The sequence below is a fragment of the Mesoplodon mirus genome, assembly GCF_964341445.2.
Source record: "Mesoplodon mirus genome assembly, chromosome: 14".
NCBI classification, from domain to species: domain Eukaryota; kingdom Metazoa; phylum Chordata; class Mammalia; order Artiodactyla; family Ziphiidae; genus Mesoplodon; species Mesoplodon mirus.
Window position 1 is genome coordinate 68,798,767 of NC_138990.1, and position 7,668 is coordinate 68,806,434.

Here is a 7,668-nt window from a genome sequence, read left to right on the forward strand (position 1 = left end):
GAAAAAAGAGAAGTGAAATTATGCATACTGAAAATTAAGAGAAAAAGCTTTAAGAGAAGTTTGGAGATAAAATATGATATTGTTCAGAAATAGATTTTTTTCTTGAGATACAAAAATTTGTACAAACACAAAGTAGGCATTTGGCAGTAAGGTAGGGAGTAAAATGAATAAGTGACTAAAGCCATTATGTATGCACAAACTTGGAAACCTCAGGGAAAATTCAGGAACTCTTGAATTTTCTCTCTCAGTACCTCTCAATTCACTTCCAACACTATCTAATAAATAAATAGCACAACTCCAATGATCAGAGTATCCCTGGAGAACAACAAACCATGCAGGTATTATTATTTTAAAATATTAACATCACCAATTTGGAATAATACAACTAGAAACTTCCAGAACATTTTTGAAGATACTCTTCCATTTTACCTTCAATTTTTCAAATTTGGCTCTTAGAAAAACAAGTTGAATTTTTATTCAAATCCTCCTTTCTTAATAAGAACACATATTAATAGACTAGTGGTTGCACATGGGCTTTATTTTCCTTTATAAGAATTTCAATGAACTACTCTACCCTTCTTCCACCTGGTAATTTGTACTCCAGCACAGAGGAGAAAGCCAAGATATAATTGACAACCTAGGACATAGTACATTGACTCTTGAGCAACACAGGTTTGAACTGTACTTATATGCAGTTCCACTTACATGTAGATTTTTTTTTCAATAGTAAATACTTCAGTACTGCACAATAGTTGGTTGGTTGAATCAGCAGATGCAGAACCACAGATACGGAAGAACCACCTACTATATACAGAAAGGGACTATAAATTATCTGTGGTTTTTCAACTGTGGGGAGGGTGGGCACTCTTAACCTCTACATTGTTCAAGGATCAACTGCTTTTCAAAAAGTCATCTTCCTTTCTATGGAGTCCACTTATTAACAGTGTTTTAAGTTCAGAGAAGAGAGAGGAATTCTATTCTACATAGGCACATAAGAAATATTTAAACTATAAACAATCACCTATCTCAAACAAACCAAAGGAATCTCATTAATGTCCCACACAAACTATCCTAAGAAGGGAGGAGTATTTCCCCATCCCAAGCCCCCTACAAGCAGAGAAGAGACTCCAATGCACAGAGAGATAATTTCTCAAGTGATTCTCAGGCATTTAGAAGGTGGCATATTGAAGAAGACCAACGTGACTTCTGTTCCAGCAGGGCCTTTATTTATGGAGGAGTTGTGAATGTGACAAGTGCAAGAACCATATCTATCTTATTCATCCACTAGCTCACACACTACCCTTCATAGGCATTCAAGAAATATGTCTGAGTAAAATGCCATTCAAGGATAGCAAGAGAGGAGAAGAATACAGCTGATGTAAACTCTTTATCTCCTTAAACTATAGACATATATATTAAGAATTATCTACATTGAGTATAAGAATCTTAATGTATAAAGAGGCAACCCTGCCAATGCAGAGACTGAATACTATGGAAGGTCATTAAGAATCAAGTGCTGATCAGTCCACATACAGAACCAAGACAATGAAAGTGATGGTCTGGACAAGCCTAGAAGTGAGACAATTCCCACCTGGTGGGACTTTCTTAGTTCATTGCATTACAAAGTTGGAAGGTAGATATTAGAGCCACAAAGTATCAGTTTATTATATATGTGATCTAGCTTATTTTATATGTGAATAATATAATATATATGTATTTTATATGTTTGTTTTATATGTAACCATATTCTGGAGTATGGATTATCACTCTCAATGTATCCTTTAGTTTTGTTTTTTTTTTTACTTCGGAACTCAGTGCTTTGTATTTACAAAAGAAAAATAATAAAGGAAAAGTCTGAAGCTAATCTGCTGGAGACACCAGGCAAAGGTGGGAATCTGGGGGAAAGGGTAGGGTCCTCTGCAGAGAGAGAAGGGCAGGGACTCTGGCATTAAGGAAGCCTGAGGGTCCCAGCCTCTAGGGGCTTCCCCAGGGCCAGCTCCACCCTCCCACAGAGGCTCAGATCAAGGGGCCAGGAGCTGAATCTCCCTCAGCCCCCTCTGGTTTTTCCAGGAGCCTGAGTTCCCAGCTCCAGGGGTCTGGGATGGCAGGGGAAACTGAGGCCAGAGAGAGCCCATGGGTCCTGCCACCACTTCTCACTGTGGTGTGATCTTGGCAGCCTCGGCCTGAATAAGGGCAATGAGGTCCTTGTAGATGAGGAAGACAAATTACAGGCTGGCAATCTCCACCATGGAGTTCTTGCTAAGGCGCCATTTGGAACCATACAGCACAGGCCATCCATTGATGTAGATGGGCCATCGGGCCTCAATGGCAATGAAGAAATCACCGTTGTTTTTCAGCTTGATGACGCCTTGCTTCTGGGAGATCTTCCAGGCCGGACCCTCCAGAGACAGGTCCACATCAATCTGGTTAGCCTCGGTTGCTCTGCTTAGGATGATCTTTCTCAAGTGCATCACACCATGCGGCCCCGCAGCACTGCCAGGGTCTGGTTGTCAAAGTCCGAAGAGTTCATGCCTGTGATGCTATCTACTAGCACCAGCCACTTATGCAGTTCCTGTTCCAGCTGCCGAATCTCTTGTTTCTGGCGTCAGTCAGCCACTGTCAGCTCATGTTCTAGGACTTCATCTCGCATATCACTGAGCTTACTGTCATCAATCAAGTCCTCTGTGATGGAGAATTTCAGCACTTGGTCCCCCTTGGGCAGCGGCTGTCTGGTCCTCCAACAGGTAATACGGCTTCATGAGCTGCCACTGGGCCTGCAGAGCCTTGGCAGTACGGGCCATGTAGAAGGCATCGGGGTGTCTGTGCAGCAGGTCTTGGAAGGTCTCCAAGGTGGGCTGGCTGGTAGATCCCACTTTGCTCAGCAGCTGCTCTTCAGCCTTGCTAAACAGGGCCTTGCTCTGGATGGCAGCAATGGCCTCTGGGTGCAGCTGCCTCATGGCCTGGCAGGCCAGCTTGGAGATGACAGGATCATAGAGCAGGGCGTACCAGTGCTCCTGGACTTCCCACAGGGTGAAGCGGCAGCTGAACATCACAACTAGGTGGACAGATGTCAGGTCATTGGTCTGCAATACGGCATTGATGAGCAGGAGTTCATCTGCAGGCTTCCAGCGGCCCAGATCCTTGGTCACCTGGAGTGGCTGTTTGCTCTTCTTCACATGCTTGGTGTGTCCAGGGGCAGGGGCTGGGCTGGGTGGCACCAGGGTGCTGGGGGCCTTAGACACCTTCTTCTCACTGGAGGAGGGTTCACTCCCCGAACAGCACCCTGGTTCCACCCCACTGGCCCCCTTCACCCAGGTAGAGGACTTAGCCAGGCTGCTCTCCACCAGCTCATCATCAAACTTCTTTCTCCTGATGAACCTGGTGGAGCTTCTCCATTTAGGGATGGTGCCCAAAGCCTGTGAGGAGACCCGCTTCTGCCCTGCCAGTGACTCCTCATCCTCTGAATGGCTGGCAGGCCTGATGTCATCAGGGATGACTCTAGCAGCCCCTGAGAATCTTCCATGCTGGGCAGTTCTCCCTGTGACACGTGTCATGTCATGTCATGTTATGCAGCACATGGTGCTCAGGTCAGACTGGTGATGCCGGCACACCGGGCTCTGGGCATAACTGCTCCCTCTGCCATCAAAATGCAGCCATGCCAAAGAGTGGAAGCTCAACAGCAAGTCAATCAATTGTGGCCTCTGCCAAGAGGTATGTGGGTGGTGCTGGCCCAGGGGGAGGTGACAATGCCCAGCCAGGACCGAAAGACACACGTGCCAGGCACAGGGTGGAATCAGCAAATGCTTGTCACCCGAGCATTTGGGGAGCTCACCAGCCTCATACTACCTTTGTCCATCCTCTTACAGTCTATCCCATATAAGCCCAACCAAGCACAGCAGAGCCCATCAGAGTCACTGGATCTTCAGACCAATTAGTGAGAAATAAATGTTGCTAGCCACTGCGATTTGGGGAGTTATTTGTTACACAGCATTATTACAGCAAAACTAACAACAACAAAAAACCTTATGGTAGGACGTCTCTTCCTAAATACAGATCAAGCTGAAAACAGATCTCCCACTGGGAAGTATCATGATGAAAATATGCCAATAAAGCTACAACATTAAAACTACTGGTAATTCTAGAATACTGTTTAATAACTTCCTACCTAAATAGTTTTACTCCAAATCCTATTTTCATTCACCTACAGGATACAGGTTAGGAGACAGGAGATTTATAGAGCCAATAATCTCATCACATGAGACATCAAAAAAAAAAAAAGTCAACTAATTGTCTACCAGAACTCTGATAAATTATGGAAGAAAACATCAAGGGACTAGAAGTATCCAAAATTAAATGTCAGGCACAGAAATTAAACTGCTATGGCCACATACAGGGGCATAGCAGTTTACTTACATTTTAGTGCTCTCTTAATCCATCAGTTTTTGGATATTGGCTACTTTTTCATTGCCCACTATCTATTTCACATTCTTGATTTCTTTGGGGAGAATTACATCCCCCCACTGGATCAGAGGTCCTACATTCCCTTAACCAAGCTAGACAAATCAGATATTTCTTTTTTAGAAAATAGGGAGGGGAGAAGAGTGAAGATCATCTCCAGGAAAGAAAGGAGCAGCCCCGTGTCAGCTTCACTGACCAAACTGTGTTACTGACAAGACCCAGAAATGAAAGCAACATGGTAACTGATCAGCCCATGGAAAGATAAGACAGGTATTACTCCTGTTGAGAAGGTACAATTATCCAAACTCTCCTTCCAGAAAAAGTAAATGAATGTATGCAGACAGTATGCAGTCATTGGTGCTTTAGAAAATAAGCTTTTAAATACAGATTATGTTGGTCAGCTCATCATTTGAACAGAATTAAATCAAGCGTTGCCTCCTGGACTTCACACCACATACAGGTCTTTTCCTAGGACCATTCAATGGCCACCTCAGATGGGGTCCTGGACATCCACTTGACTTCCCAGTGTGCAAAGTTACACTTCCAGGAAGTCCATGAGCCAACCAGACCTTCTGAGAATCCAAGAGGGAAACTTCTAAGGTCTGACCCACAACTGGGTTGCATGCTTTTACAACTCTGCAATAAAAAATTTCACATTAAACTGAGTTTTCCATATATTTCAATGTATCCTTAAATCATTTTTTAAAAATTATATCATTCTGGGCTTCCCTGGTGGTGCAGTGGTTGAGAGTCCGCCTGCCGATGCAGGGGACACGGGTTCGTGCCCCGATCCCGGAAGATCCCACATGCCGCGGAGCGGCTGGGCCCGCGAGCCATGGCCGCGGAGCCTGTGTGTCCGGAGCCTGTGCTCCGCAACGGGAGAGGCCACAGCAGTGAGAGGCCCGCGTACAGCAAAAAAAAAAAAAAAAAAAAAAAAAAATTATATCATTCTGAAAATTGCATTTTCTCTACAACAACTTAATTTCAAGTTCTAGTGAATCCAGCATATTCATTCTCTTCATTTTATCAACTCAGGTAATTTCTCTGTTCTAATCCTTAATTTCTCTGAATTATAGAGATCATTTTTTAAAAGCACTTTAAGAAACCAAGACTGACTTACCACTTATAACCACCTTGAGTATACAGGAGAGATCATTATGCCCACCTAAACCAAATCACAGCCTGCGATTTTTCAGACACACTGACGTCCCTCCAAACCAGCTCTCTTGTCATCAATCTCCACCTGCACAAACACTGTGAGTGCATCCTTAATTTTCTCAACGAATTTATCAGCAGCCCATTAATATTCTGAATTATCCTCTCTGGAAGACAAATTGCTTTGCTATTTGTCTTCATTAAACATTTTCTAGTTACAAAATGTGGCCTCAAGTTTCCTGCTATCAAGTTAGTGTATAATCTTTTCTTCACTCTCCCACCAAAATTGGGTCCTCCTGCATTTCCAAGGCTAATGATCACATGAGAGCTTGGCCTTTAGGCCCCATGAGCCTACTTGTTCTTTCAACAACTATTTTTGGAGCTCCTACTATGTGCCAGGCAATCTCAGTGATTCCAGAGATGCAAAGTAAAGAAGAGTCCCTGACCTCCTGAAGCTGGTCATTTTAGTGGATGGAGACCAACATTAAACAAACCATTCAGTTAAACTTAGAGTATGGCATACGGGGATATGTGCTTTAGGAGAAAAATGATGTAAGGCAGGGGGACGGAGAATGCTGAGCATGGGAGAGATTGCAGTTTTAAATGGAGCAGTCATTGAAGGCTTCACTGAGAAGGTGACATTTCAGCCAGGTTCTGAAAAGGATGAGGCAATGACCCACAGAGTTAGGTGGGGAAAGAATTTTTTAGACAATGAGCGCAACATGTGCTAAAGCCCTGGAGTAGGAGTAGGTTATGTTGCCCCCAGTGGATTTGCTAGTACCATTTTCTCCTCTTCGTTCTGTACCTGCCTCTGTTTAAAACCAGCTCAGAGAAGGGAATCTCATGGCACACCCCTTCCCCGGGTCCATCTCTTCCCACAGGTGAACCCATCCTCTCAAAGCTGCTTAATCCCAATTCTGCATACTGAGTACAGATCCCTCTTTTGAGGTACACATCTCTACTGTTGAGAGCCTACCTGCTTCTCTTCCTGTCCCCACCATCCCAGTCACCCAATCTGGAAACCTTTGCTACATCTCAGGCTCCCTCCACTTCCTTCCATTCCACACCCAGTCTGTTGCACAGCAAGACATTCCCCCTTTTATATACATGGTGCTTCTTGATCCTGAGCACAGACATGAGTCTCACTCTCAGGGTCTTAGCACATGCTGATGACCTCACTGTGTTTGTTGGCTGCCAGGGAACAGCACACACACACATACCACCACAATTCACAGCTCAGTATAAACACTTCAAGTCTTTAATAATAAAGTTTATATTTTCATAGAGTCTTATCTTCCTGAGGTTTTATGAGTTATTACCAATAATTTAGGCTATAAAATTTAAGAAAACCTCAGCCATTCACAGACTTTTAACAATACATTTAGACTCCCAGCCCTGTTAAATAAAAAAACTCAAGTTACATAAATCTTACATAACCAGTAAGGGAAGATGCATATTTCCAATATCAATAACCTAATCCTAAGAGCTGTAACTCATCAGACCCCTCAGTGAAAGCAAAACATTTCAGAGCACCTCTCTCTTGATGTTAACAGAGGCCTATTGAGAGAAGCAAGGAAGTGTTTTTTTTTTTTTGGACTTTTTACCCTTGATGGAAAGAACCCAAAGAAAATGGGTGAAGAAGTTTCAAACCCCTTTATCAGCATTCCCTCTAAACCAGTTTGAGTAGTGGGCACTCTCACCATTACAGATAATGTTAAAAAAAAAAAAAAAGACAACAGGCCCAAAATAGAGTTCTTTATGCCAAGACCCACATCACCAAACCAAGACTGAATTACATTTACAGCTCTCATAAATGAAATCTTAAGCCAGTCAACCAGGAATCACCTGACCAACAGTTAGGTAGTCTGCCTGGTAGACTCCTGTCATCCCCTAAAGGAAAGTAAGTAACCTTGCAATAACCAACCTTTTTTTTTTTTTTTTTTTTTGCCTAGTGTAACTTCCTCATTCCCATTCCTTTCTGGCTATAAAAGTCATTCATTTTGTAAAGCTATTCAGAGCTCCTGTGTATCTGCTAGATTGGATGCTGCCTGATTC

The 7,668-nt window shown here is 43.4% G+C and overlaps 1 pseudogene across 1 annotated transcript; it reads right to left on the reverse strand.

The window, feature by feature from the left end:
• Window positions 1-1,811: 1,811 nt before the first annotated feature.
• Window positions 1,812-3,554, reverse strand: LOC309815624 (microspherule protein 1-like; annotated as a pseudogene). Its single transcript has one exon. The product of its transcript is annotated as a microspherule protein 1-like (transcript).
• Between the last annotated feature and the right edge of the window lie 4,114 nt (window positions 3,555-7,668).